A 23,143-nucleotide genomic window follows, 5' to 3' on the forward strand; every position below is an offset into this window, starting at 1 on the left:
TTTTAAAAAAAAAAAAAGGGTGGTTAGGGCCTACTAACGGCTTCTGCCCCTCCCTGGTGTTGCCCTAAACTAAATAAAGCTGAGCTTCAACCTTCTGCTCCAAATTACCATTTTAAAAAATGCAATAGGCTTTTCCGGCCTACTAAAGGTGTCTGTCTGTGTGCCCCTCCCTGGTGTTGTCCTCAACTGAACAAAGCTGAGCTTCCACATTCTGGCTTTCGCCCTATACTATCAGATATTAAACTGCATTTGGCCCACTAGTGTGGTTAGGCCCTTGAAACAGTGTCTGCTGCTCTTGGGTTTGCTACTCCACTGAACAAAGCAATGCCGCCTGTTTAGTCCTGTTACCAATTTTGAACTGCATGTAGCCTACTTTATTCTTTGGCCCTATATCTGTTTCCTCCTCATCCTGCCCATTGCCCAGCCACTGCTAAATGAGTCTGCTGGTACATTGACCTAGACCACTACATTCCCCTTGTACTCTACACAGCCAGAATCTGACCCTGCTGAAAGTAAGGTTCCCCTTCCCGCATGTTATACCACCTTACACAGGGACAAAGAGGAAGGTGCAGATGAAAGTGCAGGTTCCTTCATCAGGTGGGGGGGCATACTCGTTGGCGACGTCACTGGCACAGGGCCCCTCAGAGTACGCAAAAGTGTCGCTGCTGGTGGGAGGCGCCCCCGCCATGCAAACACACCGCCGTACTTTGAGGGGCCCTGTGCCAGTGGCAATGCGAACGAGTGGGCCCCCCCCTGCTTGCTCAGGATCACAGCACTTGCAACTTTTAAATACTTACCTTTCCCTGCAACACCGCCGTGACGTAGTCCGCATTTCCTGGGCCCACGAAAAACTTGAGCCAGCCCTACTCCCCCCACAACTTTCCCCCAATTCCCTATGCCCAACTATTATTATACAGTTAATTAAGATTGGCAAGCTTCAGAAACAAGAATGGATGTTTTTGGCATTAAAATGGGCACTGTAGGTGTTTTCCTGGCCTCCACTCACTGCCGACTATGCTTCCCCATTGACTTGCATTGGGTTTCGTGTTTCGGTCGATCCCCGACTTTTAGCGATAATCGGCCGACTGCACTCGACTCGACTCTGGACAAAATCGGGTTTCCCAAAACCCTACTCGATCTTAAAAAAATGAAAGTCGCTCAACCCTACTGGGGACACATTAGGAATGTGCACACTGGCTGTATAAGACTCAGGAAGAGCAGGCGCCGCCGCCCTAAGCACACAGCCAGGAAGTACACACACAGCAGGCAGAGAACATGAGGTTCACAGTAATGGAGCAGGCAGAGAGCAGAACTCACAGCATGGCTCGGAGTGGTGAGTAAGTCGGTGTATAAGCCAGATGGGAGATGGGAAGCCATGCAGTGTTGCCGACAGGGATGTTACACTCCGTATGTGGTCGAAATTACTTTTGAAGCACAGTGCAAAGCTCAGAAGGGATTAAATGCTATATTAGAGTTCAGATATTGCTGGACTGTTTTGAGGGTGCCATGTCACCTTGGCAGAGCCCCTGAGGTGCCAGAACAGCAGAACAGCAGAACCCCCCCATAAGAGACCCCATTTTACAAACTACACCTCTCAATGAATTCATCTAGGGGTTTAGTGATCATATTGGGTCACAAAATTTTATACCATTGGGCTATGAAGAAATAATAATTACATTTTTAACACCAAAATTTTGTTTTAGCCCCAAATTTTAGATTTTCACACTGGGAAATTGGTAAACATGGCACTAAAATGTGTTCCACAATTTCTGCTGAATGTAGAAATGCCCCATATGTGACTGCATAGTACAGCTTAGCCATACAGCGAAACACTGGCAGGAAGAGCGCTAATTGCCTCTTGGACTGCAGATTTTCTTAGAACAGTTTGCAGACTCCATATACAGAGCCCCTAAGTGCTAGAAGAGCAGAAATCCACTTCAAGTGACCCTGTTTGGGAAATTATATCCCTTTGGGAATTTACAGCGGATGTTGCTCAGTGAAAATTGCAAATCTGCTATTGTAATAGTACCCAGTACGTTATAGTGACCAGTACATTGTGCCCAACTCATGCTTCTGGAGACACGCACCCGTAAATTAGGTGGGCTCTCATCACTATAGAAATGTCAAACATGTGGACGCTATATGTGATTTAGGCTCACTGTGGGACTCAGAAGGGCAGGGCTGCCACTAGGAATTTCGGGGCCCCATACTAACAAAATTTTGGGGGCCCCTGTGAGACTCCACCCAGGCTCCACCCCTCAAACTTTCCACAGCCCCACCGCTCTCTCTTGGACAAACTCCACTTATCACCAATCACACATTAAGCCCGGGGTCACACTTGCGAGTTCAATGCGGGAAACTCGTGCGAGTCTCTCGCATCAAATCCCGGCACTGCTGCAGGCACTTGGGACCAAAGCATACGGCTGCTTAGAATACATGCAGCAGCAAACTCCGGTCCTGAGTGCTGGCGGCAGTGCCCGGACTTGATGCGAGTTTCTCACATTGAACTCGCAAGTGTGAACCCGGCCTAAGAGTTCCCATCACCAGATCACACATATAGCCAACAGCTTTAATTTTTGCCAAAATATTTTTTTAAGCAGCCACCAGGTAGACTTTTTTTGGCTGGGCCCTACTTTACTCTATCCTATTAATCATTTGTTAAAATATCCAATACAATTTTGGTATATTTTTATTTATTTTTCAATTTTTAAAATGACCAATAATATTACATAAAAGGGAAAATACCATCACACCATGACCAGACACCATATTACCACCACATAGTGACCTATAATACCACATACAAGGAACAAATACCACCACACCATGTCCACACCACATATTACCACCACAGTGACCGAATAATATCACATGCAAGGAACAAATACCACCACACCATGTCCAGACCACCTGCCGTATGATCCTGCCCCATTTTTCTATTTCCTGTGTTGGACTACTAGTCTCCATACTACTGGATCTTCTAGTGGATGAGCTGATTTCTTTCCTTTTTCAATTATTTAATCTCAGTATTGTCGCTCTTTGAACTCCTCGACTCCATGGATATTTTTCTCATTCACAGTTTGTATTTCTAGTTGTCCACTACTGCATTTTCATATTCTTGCTTATTATGTTGCTAGCTTCTCATACACCTGTGGCAACCCCGTTGTTACCCAGCTCATCATGTGAAGATGATTATACTCATAAGTGCATTAAAGCCGCATTCATCTACTATATAATTGTCTAAGGGTCACTTCCGTCTGTCTGTCTGTCTGTCTTTCTGTCACGGATATTCATTGGTCGCGGCCTCTGTCTGTCATGGAAATCCAAGTCGCTGATTGGTCGCGGCAAAACGGCCACGACCAATCAGCGACGGGCACAGTCCGGCGGCAAAATGGCCGCTCCTTCCTCTCCGCAGTCAGTGCCCTGTTATGGACCTGGTGGTTAGGAGCACCCGGAATGACCTGATGAGTAAACTAGTAATCGGAACAAGCTCTGGGAAAGTGGGAACTCTGCTGACCACAAACCCTACTCCTATCACACACACTAGAAATAGCCGTGGAGCGTACCTAACTCTCCCTAGACGTCTCTTCACAGCCTAAGAGCTAACTACCCCTAAAGATAGAAATAGAAGCCTAACCTTGCCTCAGAGAAATTCCCCAAAGGTAAAGGCAGCCCCCCACATATATTGACTGTGAGTTAAGAGGAAAGTCACAAACACAGGAATGAAACAGGTTTTAGCAAAGGAGGCCAGACTTCACTAAAACAGTCAGAGGATAGAAAAGGGAACTATGCGGTCAGCACAAAAGACTACAAAAAACCACGCAGAGTAAGCAAAAAGACTCCCCACACCGACTCACGGTGTGGAGGTGCCACTCTGCACCCCAGAGCTTCCAGCTAGCAAGGGAATATCATGATAGCAAGCTGGACTAGAAATTAGCAGTACTAAGAAATATATTCAGGAAGCAGTAACAACAAATAAACTAGCAAAGACTTAGCTTCTGCTGGAGTAGACAGGTCCTCAGAGAAGTCCAAGAGAGATCTGAACCAATACTGAAACATTGACAGCTGGCAAGAAGTAACGATCTGAGTGGAGTTAAATAGGGAAGCCAGCAAGCAATAAACGAGAGCAGCTGACAAAGCCAACCTCAGTGACCAGCAGTTCCGCTCAAAGCCACCAAAGGGAGTCCAAGAGCCGAACTAACCCAAGTACCATTCATGACCACAGGAGGGAGTCCGAGAACGGAATTCACAACAGTGCCATACTCCCCTCCACTCAGCGCTCACACAGGGTTAATGGCAGTGGTAACGGACTGCGTTATGCCGTGGGTAATTCACTCCGTTACTGCTGCTATTAACCCTGTGTGACGAACTTTTTACTATTGATGCTGCCTATGCGGCATCAGTAGTAAAAAGATCTAATGTTAAAAATAATAAAAAAAATAAAAAATCGTTATATACTCACCGTCCGTTGGCCCCTCGGATCCAGAACCGGCCTATCCCGCTCCTCGCGACGCCCCGGTGACCGCTCGATGCATTGCGGTCTCGTGAGATGATGACGTAGCAGTCTCGCGAGACCGCTACATCATCATCTCGCGAGACCGCAATGCACTCTTGGGACCGGAGCGCGCGAAGAGCGTTGGTAACCGCTTCGCCTGCATCCGGGGGCCAACGGAAGGTGAGTATATAACTATTTTTTATTTTAATTATTTTTTTTAACAGGGATATGATGCCCACATTGCTATATACTGTGTGGGCTATGCAATATACTACATAGGCTGTGCTATATACTGCGTGGCTGTGCAATATACTACGTGGGCTGGGCAATATATTACGTGGCTGTGCAATATACTGCGTAGGCTGTGCTATATACTACGTGGGCTGTGCAATATACTACGTGGGCTGTGCAATATACTACGTGGGCTGTGCAATGTACTACGTGGGCTGTGCAATATACTGCTTTGGCTGTGCAATATACTACGTGGCTGTGCAACATACTACGTGGGCTGTGCTATATACTGCGTGGGCTGTGCTATATACTACGTGGGCTGTGCAATATACTACGTGGGCTGTGCAATATACTACGTGGGCTGTGCAATGTACTACGTGGGCTGTGCAATATACTATGTGGGCTGTGCAGTGTACTACGTGGGCTGTGCAATATATTACGTGGCTGTGCAATATACTACGTGGGCTGTGCAATATACTACGTGGCTGTGCAATATACTACGTGGGCTGTGCTATATACTGTGTGGGCTGTGCAATATACTACGTGGGCTGTGCAATATACTATGGGGGCTGCGCAATATACTACGTGGGATGTGCAATGTACTACATGGGCTGTGCAATATACTGCGTGGGCTGTGCAATATACTACGTGGGCTGTGCAATATACTACGTGGGCTGTGCAGTGTACTACATGGGCTGTGCAATGTACTGTGTGGGCTGTGCAATATACTGCGTGGGCTGTGTTATATACTATGTGGGCTGTGCAATATACTACGTGGGCTGTGTTATACACTACGTGGCCTGTGTTATACACTTTGTGGCCTGTGTTATACACTACGTGGCCTGTGTTATACACTACGTGGGCTGTGTTATACACTACATGGGCTGTGTTATATACTGTGTGCGTGGGCTGTTATATACTACGTGAGCTGTGTTATATGCTACGTGGGCTGTTATAAATTGCGTGGCTGTGTTATATGCTACTGTATGTGGGCTGTTATACACTCTGTGGGCTGTGCTATATACTACGTGGCTGTGCTATATTTTCCGTGGGCTGTGTTATATACTACATGGCTGTGCTATATACTCCGTGGGCTGTGCTATATACTCCATGGGCTGTGCTATATACTACGTGGCAGTGCTATATACTGTTATGATCCCAGTGGTAGAGGATCTCTGGTATTCTGGCAAGATAGCAAAAACATAAATACTGCTCTAGGGAGGTGGAAACTGGGCTAACCGCATACCTGATCCTAACACACACAACTAGAAGCAGCCGGTGAACGTGCCTACGTTGGTTCTAGACGTCTCGAGCCAGCCGGAGAACTGACTACCCCTAGAGGGAAAATAAGACCTCACTTGCCTCCAGAGAAATTGAACCCCAAAGATAAAGAAAGCCCCCAACAAATAATAACGGTGAGGCAAGAGGAAAACACAAACGTAGAGATGAACTAGATTCAGCAAAGTGAGGCCCACTAGTCTAGATAGACAGAAAATAGATAGTGGACTATGCGATCAGCAGAAAACCCTACAAAAACATCCACGCTGAACATTCAAGAACCCCCACACCGACTGACGGTGCGGAGGGAGAATATCAGCCCCCTAGAGCTTCCAGCGAGCCAGAAAATCAAATATTAAGCAAGCTGGACAAAGACACTGAAAAATACAAACGATCAAAATTATACAAAACGAACTTAGCTTTTCTTGCATGAGACAGACTGAAAGGAATCCGGAGGAGACCATATAGGTCTGGATACAACGATGCCAGGCAAGAGACTGAGTCCGGAGGAGACTTAAATAGGGAACACCCGTTGCTTAACGACACAGCTGGAGCTCAGGCCTGCAACAAGACATGCCTAACACAATACCGTTAGTGACCACCAGAGGGAGCCCAGAAACACAGTTCACAACAGTACCCCCCCCTTGAGGAGGGGTCACCGAACCCTCACCAAGACCCCCAGGGCGATCAGGATGAGCAGCGTGAAAGGCATGAACCAAATCAGCCGCATGAACATCAGAGGCGACAACCCAGGAATTATCCTCCTGACCATAGCCTTTCCACTTAACTAAATACTGGAGTTTCAGTCTAGAGATACGAGAATCCAGAATCTTCTCCACCACGTACTCCAACTCGCCCTCAACCAAAACCGGGGCAGGAGGCTCAACAGCAGGAACCATAGGCACCACGTACCGCCGCAACAAGGACCTATGGAACACATTATGAATAGCAAATGACGCTGGAAGGTCCAAGCGAAAAGACACCGGGTTAAGGATTTCCAAAATCTTATAAGGACCGATAAAGCGAGGCTTGAACTTAGGAGAGGAGACTTTCAAAGGAACATGCCGAGAAGACAACCAAACCAAATCCCCAACACGAAGTCGGGGACCCACACCGCGGCGGCGGTTGGCAAAACGCTGGGCCTTGTCTTGTGACAATTTCAAATTGTCCACCACATGGTTCCAAATCCGCTGCAACCTATCCACCACACAATCAACCCCAGGACAGTCAGAAGGTTCAACCTGGCCCGAGGAGAAACGAGGATGAAAACCAGAGTTGCAGAAAAAGGGTGAAACCAAAGTGGCAGAACTAGCCCGATTATTAAGGGCAAACTCGGCCAGTGGCAAAAAGGTAACCCAGTCATCCTGATCAGCAGAAACAAAACATCTCAAATAAGTCTCCAATGTCTGATTAGTTCGCTCGGTCTGGCCATTAGTCTGAGGATGAAAAGCCGACGAAAAAGACAAATCAATACCCATCTTAGCACAAAAGGATCGCCAGAATCTGGACACAAACTGGGATCCTCTGTCAGACACAATATTCTCAGGGATGCTGTGCAAACGAACCACATTCTGAAAGAACAAAGGGACCAAATCAGAGGAGGAAGGCAACTTAGGCAAGGGCACCAAATGGACCATTTTAGAAAAACGATCGCACACCACCCAGATGACAGACATCTTCCGAGATACCGGAAGATCCGAAATGAAATCCATGGAAATGTGCGTCCAAGGCCTCTTCGGGATAGGCAAGGGCAAAAGCAACCCGCTGGCACGAGAACAGCAAGGCTTAGCCCGAGCACAAATCCCACAGGACTGCACAAAAGAACGCACATCCCGCGACAAGGAAGGCCACCAAAAGGACCTAGCCACCAAATCTCTGGTACCGAAAATCCCAGGATGTCCCGCCAACACTGAAGAATGAACCTCAGAAATAACTTTGCTTGTCCATCTGTCAGGGACAAACAGTCTCTCTGGTGGGCAACGATCAGGCCTATCAGCCTGAAATTTCTGCAGCACTCGTCGCAAATCTGGGGAAATGGCAGACAAAATCACTCCCTCTCTGAGAATACCAGCCGGCTCCGAGACTCCCGGAGAGTCAGGCACAAAACTCCTAGAAAGTGCATCAGCCTTCACGTTCTTCGAACCAGGCAGGTACGAGACCACAAAGTCAAAACGGGAGAAAAACAACGACCAACGAGCCTGTCTAGGATTCAGGCGCTTGGCTGACTCGAGGTAAATCAGATTTTTATGATCAGTCAAGACCACCACACGATGTCTAGCTCCCTCGAGCCAATGTCGCCACTCCTCAAATGCCCACTTCATAGCCAACAACTCCCGATTACCAACATCATAGTTCCGCTCAGCAGGCGAAAATTTTCTTGAAAAGAAGGCGCATGGCTTCATCACGGAGCCATCAGAACTTTTTTGCGACAAAACAGCCCCTGCACCAATCTCAGAAGCATCAACTTCAACCTGGAAGGGAAGAGAGACATCCGGCTGGCACAAGACTGGCGCTGAAGTAAACCGACGCTTCAGCTCCCGAAAGGCCTCCACGGCCGCAGGAGACCAATTAGCAACATCAGAACCCTTCTTGGTCATATCTGTCAAAGGTTTAACCACGCTGGAAAAATTAGCGATAAAACGACGGTAAAAATTAGCAAAGCCCAAGAACTTCTGCAGGCTCTTAACAGACGTGGGCTGAGTCCAGTCATGAATGGCACGGACCTTGACTGGGTCCATCTCCACAGTAGAAGGGGAAAAAATAAAACCCAAAAAAGAAACCTTCTGTACCCCAAAGATAAATTTTGAGCCCTTCACAAATAGAGCATTCTCCCACAGAACCTGAAACACCATCCTGACCTGGTTCACATGGGACTCCCAATCATCAGAAAAAAACCAAAATATCATCCAGATAAATAATCATAAATTTATCCAGATATTTCCGGAAGATGTCATGCATGAAGGACTGAAACACAGAAGGGGCATTCGATAATCCAAAAGGCATCACCAGGTACTCAAAATGACCCTCGGGCGTATTAAATGCCGTTTTCCATTCATCTCCCTGCTTTATGCGCACAAGGTTATACGCACCACGAAGATCTATCTTGGTGAACCAACTGGATCCCTTAATCCAAGCAAACAAATCAGACAACAATGGCAAAGGATACTGAAATTTAACCGTGATCTTATTCAGAAGACGATAATCTATACAAGGTCTCAAAGACCCGTCTTTCTTGCCTACAAAAAAGAATCCTGCACCAAGAGGAGAAGAGGATGGGCGAATATGTCCCTTCTCCAAAGACTCCTTTATATAACTCCGCATCGCGGCATGCTCTGGCACAGATAAATTAAAGAGTCGTCCCTTAGGAAACTTACTACCAGGAATCAAATCTATAGCACAATCACAGTCCCTATGAGGAGGAAGGGCACTGGACCTGGCCTCATTAAATACATCCTGAAAGTCTAACAAAAACTCAGGGATCTCAGAAGGAGTAGAAGAAGCAATAGACACCAATGGAGAATCGCCATGAATCCCCTGACACCCCCAACTAGACACAGTCATAGCTTTCCAATCTAAAACTGGATTATGGGCCTGTAACCATGGCAGACCCAAAACGACAATATCATGCATTTTATGCAGTACCAGAAAACGAATCACCTCCTGATGTACAGGAGTCATGCACATGGTCACTTGCGTCCAATACTGAGGTTTATTCTCTGCCAATGGCGTAGAATCAATTCCTCTAAGAGGAATAGGATTTTCCAAAGGCTTCAGGACAAAACCGCAGCGCTTGGCAAACGACAAATCCATCAGACTTAAAGCAGCACCAGAATCCACAAAAGCCATAACTGAGTAAGAAGATAATGAACAAATTAAAGTCACAGACAAAATAAACTTAGGCTGAAAAGTACCAATGGGGACAGGATTAACAATTTTTTTTAAGCGTTTAGAGCATGCTGAGATAACATGTGTTGAATCACCACAGTAGAAACACAACCCATTTTGACGTCTATGATTTTGTCGCTCGACTCTGGTCAGAATTCTGTCACATTGCATAGAATCAGGTGACCGTTCAGACAGCACCGCCGAAGGATTAACAGATTTGCGCTCCCGCAAACGTCGATCAATTTGAATGGCCAGAGCCATTGAATCATTCAGACCTGTAGGGATAGGAAACCCCACCATCATATCTTTAATGGCTTCAGAAAGACCATTTCTGAAATTTGCAGCCAGTGCACACTCATTCCATTGAGTAAGCACGGACCATTTCCGAAATTTTTGACAATATACCTCAGCTTCGTCCTGACCCTGAGAGATAGCCAGCAACATCTTTTCAGCCTGATTTTCAAGATTAGGCTCCTCATAAAGCAAACCAAGTGCCAGGAAAAACGCATCAACATTCACCAATGCAGGATCTCCTGGCGCCAGAGAGAAGGCCCAATCTTGAGGGTCACCGCGCAAGAAGGAAATAACAATCTTAACTTGCTGAGCGGAATCACCAGAGGAACGAGGTTTCAGAGACAGAAACAATTTGCAATTATTCCTAAAATTCAGGAACTTAGATCTATCTCCAAAAAACGGCTCAGGAATAGGTATTTTTGGTTCAGACATAGGGCTATGGATAACAAAATCCTGAATGCTTTGCACCCTAGCAGCAAGTTGATCCACACTAGAGGTCAGAGTCTGGACATTCATATCTGCAGCAGAGTTCCAGCCACTCAGAGAAAAAGGGGATGGAAAAAGCTGGGCAAACTGCAGCAAAAAAAAAAAACAAAAAAAACTCAGAACTTCTTTTTAATCCCGCTTCTGCGATGCAATAAACATTTTCTTTCGGCCTGGCATACTGTTATGATCCCAGTGGTAGAGGATCTCTGGTATTCCGGCAAGATAGCAAAAACATAAATACTGCTCTAGGGAGGTGGAAACTGGGCTAACCGCATACCTGATCCTAACACACACAACTAGAAGCAGCCGGTGAACGTGCCTACGTTGGTTCTAGACGTCTCGAGCCAGCCGGAGAACTGACTACCCCTAGAGGGAAAATAAGACCTCACTTGCCTCCAGAGAAATTGAACCCCAAAGATATAGAAAGCCCCCAACAAATAATAACGGTGAGGCAAGAGGAAAACACAAACGTAGAGATGAACTAGATTCAGCAAAGTGAGGCCCACTAGTCTAGATAGACAGAAAATAGATAGTGGACTATGCGGTCAGCAGAAAACCCTACAAAAACATCCACGCTGAACATTCAAGAACCCCCACACCGACTGACGGTGCGGAGGGAGAATATCAGCCCCCTAGAGCTTCCAGCGAGCCAGAAAATCAAATATTAAGCAAGCTGGACAAAGACACTGAAAAATGCAAACGATCCAAATTATACAAAACGAACTTAGCTTTTCTTGCATGAGACAGACTGAAAGGAATCCGGAGGAGACCATATAGGTCTGGATACAACGATGCCAGGCAAGAGACTGAGTCCGGAGGAGACTTAAATAGGGAACACCCGCTGCTTAACGACACAGCTGGAGCTCAGGCCTGCAACAAGACATGCCTAACACAATACCGTTAGTGACCACCAGAGGGAGCCCAGAAACACAGTTCACAACAATATACTACGTGGCTGTGCTATATACTACGTGGCTGTGCAATATACTACGTGGCTGTGCAATATACTACGTGGCTGTGCTATTTACTATGTGGGCTGTTATATACTACATGGCCGGCCGCGAACAATCAGCGACATGCGCAGTCCGGATGCGAATTGGCACGGAATTTGAACCACGCTTCGATAATTGGTCGTGGCCGGCCGAATCCTGTGTATTCAATGTATTATTCTAAAATCTTCATAAATATACTACATACATATTCTAGATTACCCGATGCGTTAGACTCGTGCTACCATCTAGTTTTTTATAATTCTAAGCCGGGTGATGGAGAACCACAATTGTGAATTGGATTATCATAAGAAACAAATAGAAAATCTACTTGTCAGGGAATAAACACATTGGTTGGATAGTACTACCGTTAATTCCTATTTGAATAATGGAAAGATATATATCTTTGTACTGTGTTAGCCAGTAGATAGAATAATATTTGGAATTGAGAGTCCTCAGTGGTTGATACCTTTGAATGGCTAACTGAAAAGATAGTAACAAATTGCAAGCTTTCAAGACTACGCAGGCCTCTTCATCAGGCATAGACTAATACAACATCTGAAGAATCACATATTTATACACAGCACAGTACAGAACTGTCATTATGGGAGAGTGATAAACAGTTGTGTCCATAAATATTGGAACAGTTTGTAGATAAGGAGTGAATGTTTTATTGTCCTCTGATTGGGGTTTGGTTCTGTGTTATGATGCCCCATAAGGTCTGAAGTGCAAATTCCTTAATTGATGTAAAAAGACATAAATCCATGCAACACATTCATACCTGCACTAAGTGTGTCAAAGGTTGTCATAAGTTTATACTCCCAGATTCTCCTGTCTCTCTTGAGATTTGAAGTTACCTTTCAATACAAGTAATTTCAGGTCCATGGTGCTATGATCAGGCATACAAAAATGTTTTGCCACAGGTAGATCCATTCTTTTTTCTCTTATTGTGGGCAATGAGAATTTATCCTTGTTCTCATTGTTTGCCTGTCTCACCAACATACAGACCCCCAGCTGGACATTTGGTACATATAATTAGGTACACCACATTAGGTACACTTAGGCCCTGGATAAAACTGAACTCTGCAGTGATATGGCTTATTATTTCAGGAGACTGCGCCTGAGGGAATATTTCAATGATACAGAAGATTCAGAAAACACTCAGACTGAAAGAAAAGGGATCCTAACAACCAAGAAGAGGTCAGACTGGACACATACACCTGGATGCAACCCTCATTTGGATAAATATATAGACTCCTTCAGACATTTGATAAAATTCACTATCATAGACACCAACAGGAGACAAGCATCCAACATCAGTGCCCAGGAGAGAAAGGCCATACAATCTTTAAAAACCAACAAAGAAATAATCATTAAACCTGATGACAAGGGAGGTGCAATAGTCAAGATGAACACATCAGACTATATGAAGGAAGCAAACAGACAACTTATGGACACACACTACTACAAAAAATTGAAGTCGGATCCTACACGAGACTATTACTATTAAGGAACTAAACAAGTTAGTATCTTGTCTGTCTAACAAATCCACAAGAGACGATGACTTGATACCAGAAAGTCCAAGAATAGGGACATTCTACATGCTTCCCAAAATCTACAGGTCTGGAAATCCAGGAAGACCAATTATTTCATGTGTGGGCACCCTTACTGAGCAGGTATCTGGATGGGTAGAGTGTTTTCTTAAACCAATGGTAAAGAATACACACAGCTACATTTAGGACACAACTGACCTACTGAATAAACTAGCAGCAATAGGCCCTCTACCAGAACGAGCCATCCTGGCCACCATGGATGTGGAATCTTTGTACTCTAATATCCCACACCAGGATGGATTAAATGCCTGCAAATTCTTCATCAGAGATATATGACCCCGAGGCTACAAGGTCTAGGAGAGGGGAAAAGACAAGAAACAGGGCGCAGATCTAAGTGCAGAATATTTAGTTCAACTCAATTTTCAAAGGGTAAGTTGCTCACCTTTGATGTGGCTTGTATCATAGCGTATCGACCTTTGTGGTCTGGATGAGATGCCTTGTCTCCCTGATATGCAGCTATAGTCCGGATACAACGGATCTCTCTGCCAGGAGACTGTGGAGTGAAGTTCAGAAAAAAATGTTTATCCAGTCTGTTCAGCGCTTATTTTTAATAAGTATATAGCTGAAACGCATTGTTCTATGTATTGTTTTTTAAGATCTTTTATTTTAAATACATTACTGAAGATTTGTAATACCTCTGCCTGGTGCCTGCTACCTGGGAGCGCTGAACAGACTGGATGAACTTTTTTTTCTGAACTGCAAATTCTTCATGGAAACCACTGGGACTGATGCTGATTCTGTGGTGAAACTTATAAAACTCATCCTCACCCACAATTACTTTGAATTTGACAACAAGATATATCTACAGGAGACTGGCACAGCAATGGGAAATAAAATGGTTCCACAGTATGCAAATCTTTTCATGGCCAAGCTTTAAAGTGACTTCTTGTCCTCATGTCCCATCAGGCCTCTGGCCTACTACCGCTACATTGATGATATTTTAATCATCTGGACCGAGTCTGAGCAACAGCTAAAGATATTCCATGAACAGTTTAATCAATTTCATCCCATCATCAACTTAACACTCAACTACTCCTGTACTGAAATTAACTTTTTGCACACCATCTGTTATGATCCGGTGACCTTGGAGCCGCATGAGACTTTCTCAGGAGTAGGTGGAACCTGTACTGACCGCAAACCCTAAACTGTCACCGCAACTAGAAGTAGCCGTGGGGTGTACCTAACACATCCTAGACACCTCGACACAGCCGGAGGACTAAATACCCCTATAGATGGAAATGGGAATTCTATCTTGCCTCAGAGCAGAACCCCAAAGGATAGACAGCCCCCCACAAATATTGACTGTGAGTATTAGAGGAAAGACACACGCAGGCAGAAATCAGGATTTAGCAAAAGAGGCCACACTAGCTAAATAGGAAAGGATAGGACAGAATACTAAGCGGTCAGTATTAAAACCCTAAAAATATCCACAGCAGATAATACAAAAATTCCACCATCTAACTAAAGACATGGAATGTATATCTGCATCTCCTGAGAATCCAACTTGACTGAAATATCCAAACACAGTCTAAGCTGGACAAGAAAAAACATTGAATAGTACTGAATTGTAAAGCACACAGCATGTGTGCTGCATAAACAAAACCAGACACTTATCTTTGCTGATTTGGCAGCAGGGCAGGAGGAACCAGACAGAGATGCAAAACCTCCAAGAACAATGGACAACTGGCAAGGGCTAATGAATCCTGCACACCTAAATATCCCAGTCAGAGCTGCAATCAGCAGGGACACCTGCCCAGGATTTCAACCCAGGGACAACTGCATTAGTACCAACAACCACCGGAGGGAACCAAAGAGCAGAATTCACAACAGTACCCCCCGTTGAAGAGGGGTCACCGAACCCTCACCAGAGCCCCCACGCCGATCAGGACGAGCCAGATGAAAGGCACGGACCAAATCAGCAGCATGGACATCAGAGGCAAAAACCCAAGAATTATCCTCCTGGCCATAACCCTTCCATTTAACAAGGTACTGAAGCCTCCGCCTCGAAAAGCGAGAATCCAAAATCTTCTCAACCACATACTCCAACTCCCCATCAACCAACACAGGGGCCGGAGGATCAACAGAGGGAACAACGGGCACCACATATTTCCGCAATAAAGATCTATGGAAGACATTATGGATAGCAAAAGAAGCCGGAAAGGCAAATCGAAAAGACACCGGATTAATAATCTCAGAAATCCTATAAGGACCAATAAAGCGAGGCTTAAACTTAGGGGAAGAAACCTTCATAGGAACATGATGGGAAGACAACCAAACCAGATCCCCAACCCGAAGCCGGGAACCAACACACCGACGACGGTTAGCAAAACGTTGAGCCTCCTCCTGAGACAATACCAAATTGTCCACCACAGGAGCCCAAATCTGCTGCAACCTGTCAACCACAGAATCCACACCAGGACAGTCAGAAGGCTCAACCTGCCCCGAAGAAAAACGAGGATGAAAACCAAAATTACAAAAGAAGGGCGAAACCAAGGTAGCCGAACTAGCCCGATTATTAAGGGCAAACTCGGCCAATGGCAAGAAAGCCACCCAATCATCCTGATCAGCAGACGCAAAGCATCTCAGATAAGTTTCTAAAGTCTGATTAGTTCGCTCGGTCTGGCCATTGTCTGAGGATGAAATGCGGAAGAAAAAGACAAATCAATGCCCAGCTTAGCACAAAAGGCCCGCCAAAACCGAGAAACAAACTGGGACCCTCTGTCGGACACAATATTCTCCGGAATACCATGCAAACGAACCACATGCTGAAAAAACAACGGAACCAAATCAGAAGAGGAAGGCAATTTAGGCAAAGGCACCAAATGGACCATCTTAGAGAACCGGTCACAAACAACCCAGATGACAGACATCTTCTGGGAAACCGGAAGATCAGAAATAAAATCCATAGAAATATGCGTCCAGGGCCTCTCAGGGACCGGCAAATGCAAAAGCAACCCACTAGCACGGGAACAACAAGGCTTGGCCCACGCACAAGTCCCACAGGACTGCATAAAAGAACGCACATCACGTGACAAAGAAGGCCACCAAAAGGACCTACCAACCAAATCTCTGGTACCAAAAATACCAGGATGGCCAGCCAACACAGAACAATGAACCTCAGAAATCACTCTACTAGTCCATCTATCAGGAACAAACAGTTTCCCCACTGGACAGCGGTCAGGTTTGTCAGCCTGAAATTCCTGAAGAACCCGTCGTAAATCAGGGGAAATGGCAGAAAGGACCACCCCTTCTTTCAGAATGCCGACCGGTTCAAGGACCTCAGGAGAATCAGGCAAAAAACTCCTAGAGAGGGCATCAGCCTTAATATTCTTAGAACCCGGAAGATACGAGACCACGAAATCAAAACGGGAAAAAAACAAGGACCATCGAGCCTGTCTAGGATTCAGCCGACTGGCAGACTCGAGGTAAATCAGATTTTTATGATCGGTCAAGACCACAATACGGTGCTTAGCTCCCTCGAGCCAATGTCGCCACACCTCAAACGCCCACTTCATAGCCAACAACTCCCGATTGCCGACATCATAATTGCGTTCAGCGGGCGAAAACTTACGGGAAAAGAAGGCACACGGTTTCATCAGGGAACCAACAGGATCCCTCTGAGACAAAACGGCCCCTGCCCCAATCTCAGAAGCGTCAACCTCAACCTGAAACGGAAGAGAAACATCTGGTTGACGCAACACCGGGGCAGAAGTAAATCGGCGTTTAAGCTCCTGAAAGGCAGAGACAGCCGCAGAGGACCAATTCGTCACATCAGCGCCTTTCTTCGTCAAATCGGTCAACGGTTTAACCACACTGGAGAAGTTAGCAATGAAACGGCGATAAAAATTAGCAAAGCCCAAAAATTTCTGAAGGCTCTTCACAGATGTGGGTTGAATCCAATCATGCATGGCCTGAACCTTAACCGGATCCATCTCTATAGATGAGGGAGAAAAAATAAAGCCCAAAAAAGAAACCTTCTGCACTCCAAAGAGACACTTAGACCCCTTCACAAACAAAGCATTATCACGAAGGATCTAAAATACCATCCTGACCTGTTTCACATGAGACTCCCAATCATCGGAAAAAATTAAAATGTCATCCAAATATACAATCATGAATTTATCAAGATAAGTCCGGAAGATATCGTGCATGAAGGACTGAAAAACAGATGGAGCATTAGAGAGCCCGAAAGGCATCACAAGGTATTCAAAATGGCCTTCGGGCGTATTAAACGCAGTTTTCCATTCATCACCCTGCTTAATACAAACAAGATTATATGCCCCCCCGAAGGTCAATCTTAGTAAACCAACTAGCCCCCTTAATCCTAGCAAACAAATTGGAAAGCAGAGGTAAAGGGTATTGAAACTTGACCGTGGTCTTATTCAAGAGGCGATAATCAATACAGGGTCTCAAGGAGCCATCCTTCTTAGCAACAAAAAAAAATCCTGCTCCCAACGGTGAAGAAGATGGCCGAATGTGTCCTTTCTCCAAAGACTCCTTAACATAACTCCGCATGGCGGTATGTTCAGGCACAGACAGGTTGAAAAGTCGGCCCTTAGGAAACTTACAGCCTGGAATCAAGTCAATCGCACAATCACAGTCCCTATGCGGTGGAAGGGAACTGGACTTGGGCTCATCGAATACATCCTGAAAATCAGACAAAAACTCTGGAATTTCAGAAGTGGAAGAAGAGGAGATTGACACCAAAGGAACATCATTATGAACCCCCTGACATCCCCAACTAGTCACAGACATAGACTTCCAATCCAACACAGGATTATGTGCCTGCAACCACGGAAAACCCAGCACGATAGCATCATGTAAATTATGCAACACCAGAAATCGGCAATCTTCCTGATGGGCTGGCGCCATGCACATGGTCACCTATGTCCAGAACTGGGGCTTATTTTTAGCCAAAGATGTAGCATCAATGCCCCTTAAAGGAATAGGGTTCTTGTTGTGAATCCGCTTTTTGGGCTCCCCTGGTGGTTGCTGGTGGTACTGGTGACTTGTGTGTGCTTTGCTGTCTCAGTTCACCTGCTCCCATCAGTGTTTGGGAGTTTCCTATTTAGCCTTGCTCTCCAGTCATTTCCTTGCCGGTCATCATTGTAACCAGAGCCTTCGGTTGCATGTTCCTGCTACTAGTCTGCTGATCAGCTAAGTGGACTTTGTCCTTTTGTTTTGTATCTTTTGTCCAGTTTGCAGTTTTTGTTATTCTCTGTAGCTGGAAGCTCTTGCGGGCTGAAATTGCCACTCCTGTGTCATGAGTTGACACAGGAGTCTTAAAGTAATTTCAGGATGGTTTTTTGAAAGGGTTTTCAGTTGACCGTGAAGTCCTCTTTTGTATCCTTCTGCTATCTAGTAAGTGGACCTCTCTTTGCTAAATCTACTTTCATACTGTGTATGTCTTTTCCTCTTAACTCACCGTTATTACATGTGGGGGGCTGCTATCATCTTTTGGGGTATTTCCCTAGAGGTAAGCCAGGTCTGTTCCTTCCTCTACCAGGCGTAGTTAGTCCTCCGGCTGGCGCGTGGCATCTAGGAAGTCGTAGGTATGCTCCCTGGCTACTATTAGTTGTGTGGTAGATTTAGCTCACGGTCAGCTCGAGATTCCATCACCCAGAGCTCGTCCGTTATTTTTGTGTTCTGATGTTTCCCTGCCATTGGGAATCATGACAGTATGACCGGCCGACAATGTTAAAGTTATTGGCAGAAGAAAGGAGAGAAAAAAGAAGTCTGTAGATTTTTTTTTTTTTTTTCCCCCCTATGCTTGCTCCATAGTTGGATCAGTTGTATTTCAGCTCTAATTACAGCCTTTGCCTTTCTCTCCTTCTAATCCTTGAATGGCTCTGATCTCACCTGTTTAAAGATGGACCCTCAGAGTTTGGCTGTAGGTTTAAATAATCTTGCTACCAAGGTTCAAAATTTACAAGATTTTGTTATACATACTCCGATGTCTGAACCTAAAATTCCTACACCAGAGGTGTTTTCCGGAGATAGATCTCGGTTCCTGAATTTCAAATATAATTGTAAATTGTTCCTTTCTCTCAGACCTCACTCCTCTGGAGATCCTGTCCAGCAGGTTAAGATTGTAATCTCTTTGCTGCGAGGTGACCCTCAAAATTGGGCATTTTCATTGACACCAGGGGATCCTGCATTGCTCAATGTGGATGCGTTTTTTCTGGCTTTAGGGTTGCTTTATGAGGAACCTAATTTGGAGATTCAAGCTGAAAAAGCTTTGATAGCCCTATCTCAAGGGCAAGATGAAGCTGAGATATACTGCCAAAAATTTCGTAGATGGTCTGTGCTTACTCAGTGGAATGAGTGCGCCCTAGCGGCAAATTTCAGAGAGGGCCTTTCTGATGCCGTTAAAGATGTTATGGTCGGGTTCCCTGCGCCCACAGGTCTGAATGAGTCCATGACAATGGCTATTCAGATTGATCAGCATTTGCGGGAGCGCAAACCCGTGCACCATTTGGCGGTATCTTCTGAAGAGACGCCAGAGAAAATGCAATGTGACAGAATTCTGTCCAGAAGCAAGCGGCAGAATTATAGGCGTAAAAATGGGTTATGCTTCTATTGTGGTGATTCTGCTCATGTTATATCAGCATGCTCTAAACGTACAAGGAAGGTTGACAAGTCTATTTCAATTGGCACTTTACAGTCTAAATTTATTCTGTCTGTAACCTTGATTTGTTCATTATCAGTTATTACCGTGGATGCCTATGTGGACTCTGGCGCCGCTCTGAGTCTTATGGATTGGTCCTTTGCCAGGCGCTGTGGGTTTGATTTAGAGCCTCTGGAAGTCCCTATACCTCTGAAGGGTATTGATTCTACGCCTTTGGCTTGTAATAAACCACAATTCTGGACGCAAGTGACTATGCGTATGACTCCAGACCATCAGGAGGTGATTCGCTTCCTTGTGTTGTACAATTTGCATGATGTTTTGGTGCTTGGATTACCATGGTTACAATCTCATAACCCAGTCCTTGACTGGAAAACAATGTCTGTGTTAAGCTGGGGATGTCGGGGGGCTCATGGGGACATACCTTTGGTTTCCATTTCGTCATCTATTCCCTCTGAGATTCCGGCATTTTTGTCTGATTATCGTGATATTTTTGAGGAGCCAAAAATTGGTTCACTCCCTCCCCACAGAGATTGTGATTGCGCCATAGATCTGATTCCTGGCAGTAAATTTCCAAAGGGTCGTTTGTTTAACTTATCTGTACCTGAACATGCTGCTATGCGAGAGTATATTAAGGAGTCCCTGGAAAAGGGACATATTCGTCCTTCTTCATCTCCTTTAGGAGCTGGTTTTTTCTTTGTATCTAAAAAGGATGGCTCTCTGAGGCCTTGTATTGATTATCGACTCCTGAATAAAATTACAGTCAAATATCAGTATCCGTTGCCTTTGCTGACTGATTTGTTTGCTCGCATAAGGGGGGCTAAGTGGTATTCTAAGATTGATCTTCGTGGGGCGTATAATTTGGTGCGAATTAAGCAGGGGGATGAGTGGAAAACCGCATTTAATACGCCTGAGGGCCATTTTGAGTATTTAGTAATGCTGTTCGTGCCTTTCATAGGGCTCATCCAGATCGCCCTGGCGGTTCTCGTGAGGGTTCGGTGCCCCCTCCTTAAGGGGGGGGTACTGTTGTGAATCCGCTTTTTGGGCTCCCCTGGTGGTTGCTGGTGGTACTGGTGACTTGTGTGTGCTTTGCTGTCTCAGTTCACCTGCTCCCATCAGTGTTTGGGAGTTTCCTATTTAGCCTTGCTCTCCAGTCATTTCCTTGCCGGTCATCATTGTAACCAGAGCCTTCGGTTGCATGTTCCTGCTACTAGTCTGCTGATCAGCTAAGTGGACTTTGTCCTTTTGTTTTGTATCTTTTGTCCAGTTTGCAGTTTTTGTTATTCTCTGTAGCTGGAAGCTCTTGCGGGCTGAAATTGCCACTCCTGTGTCATGAGTTGACACAGGAGTCTTAAAGTAATTTCAGGATGGTTTTTTGAAAGGGTTTTCAGTTGACCGTGAAGTCCTCTTTTGTATCCTTCTGCTATCTAGTAAGTGGACCTCTCTTTGCTAAATCTACTTTCATACTGTGTATGTCTTTTCCTCTTAACTCACCGTTATTACATGTGGGGGGCTGCTATCATCTTTTGGGGTATTTCCCTAGAGGTAAGCCAGGTCTGTTCCTTCCTCTACCAGGCGTAGTTAGTCCTCCGGCTGGCGCGTGGCATCTAGGAAGTCGTAGGTATGCTCCCTGGCTACTATTAGTTGTGTGGTAGATTTAGCTCACGGTCAGCTCGAGATTCCATCACCCAGAGCTCGTCCGTTATTTTTGTGTTCTGATGTTTCCCTGCCATTGGGAATCATGACAGGTTCTGCAAAGACTGCAAGGGAAAACCACAACGCCTGGCAAACTCAAAGTCCATTGAGTTCAAGGCGGCGCCTGAATTCACAAACGCCATGACAGAAAATGATGATAATGAGCAGATCAAGGACACAGATAATAAAAATTTAGGTTGTTCAGTACTGATGGCAAATGAACTAGCAATCCTCTTTGTACGCCTAGGGCAGACTGAAATGACATGAGAAGCATCACCACAATAAAAACACAACCTATTCTGACGTCTGAATCCCTGTTGTTCCGTTCTAGACAGAATCCTATCACACTGCATTGACTCAGGCACCTGCTCTGAGGACAACGCCACAGTGCGCACAGTTCTGCGCTCCCGCAAACGCCGATCAATCTAAATGGCCAGAGACATAGAATCACTCAGACCGAAAGGCGTGGGAAACCCCACCATAACATCTTTAACGGATTCAGAAAGACCCTTTCTGAAAATTGCCGCCAAAGCATCATCATTCCATTTAGTCAACACAGACCATTTTCTAAATTTCTGACAATACAATTCTGCCGCTTCTTGACCCTGAGACAGGACCAACAAGGTCTTCTCCGCTTGATCCACAGAATTTGGTTCATCATATAATAATCCTAAAGCCTGAAAAAAGGTGTCTACATTAAGCAAGGCTGGATTCCCAGATTCCAGGGAAAATGCCCAATCCTGAGGATCACCACGCAGCAGGGAGATGACAATTTTAACCTGCTGAATGGAATCACCAGAGGATCGAGGTCTCAGAGCAAAAAACAGTTTACAGTTGTTTAAAAACTCAAAAATTTGGACCTGTCCTCAAAAAACAAATCAGGAGTGGGAATCTTAGGCTCTAAAACTGGAATCTGAACAATATAATCAGAAATACCCTGTACCCTAGCAGCAAGCTGGTCTACACGAGAAGCTAATCCCTGAACATCCATGCTAGCACAAGACTCCTCAGCCACCCAGAGAAAAAGAGGGAAGAAAAGACAAAGCAGGCTACAGAAAAAAAATGGCTCTTTCTTCCCTTCTTCTGAGATGCATTTAACTCATTGTTGGCCAGTTGTACTGTTATGATCCGGTGACCTTGGAGCCGCATGAGACTGTCTCAGGAGTAGGTGGAACCTGTACTGACCGTAAACCCTAAACTGTCACCGCAACTAGAAGTAGCCATGGGGTGTACCTAACACATCCTAGACACCTCGACACAGCCGGAGGACTAAATACCCCTATAGATGGAAATGGGAATTCTATCTTGCCTCAGAGCAGAACCCCAAAGGATAGGCAGCCCCCCACAAATATTGACTGTGAGTATTAGAGGAAAGACACACGCAGGCAGAAATCAGGATTTAGCAAAAGAGGCCACACTAGCTAAATAGGAAAGGATATGACAGAATACTAAGTGGTCAGTATTAAAACCCTAAAAATATCCACAGCAGATAATACAAAAATTCCACCATCTAACTAAAGACATGGAATGTATATCTGCATCTCCTGAGAAT

The sequence above is a fragment of the Ranitomeya variabilis genome, chromosome 5 (genome assembly GCF_051348905.1).
Source record: "Ranitomeya variabilis isolate aRanVar5 chromosome 5, aRanVar5.hap1, whole genome shotgun sequence".
Lineage (NCBI taxonomy): Eukaryota > Metazoa > Chordata > Amphibia > Anura > Dendrobatidae > Ranitomeya > Ranitomeya variabilis.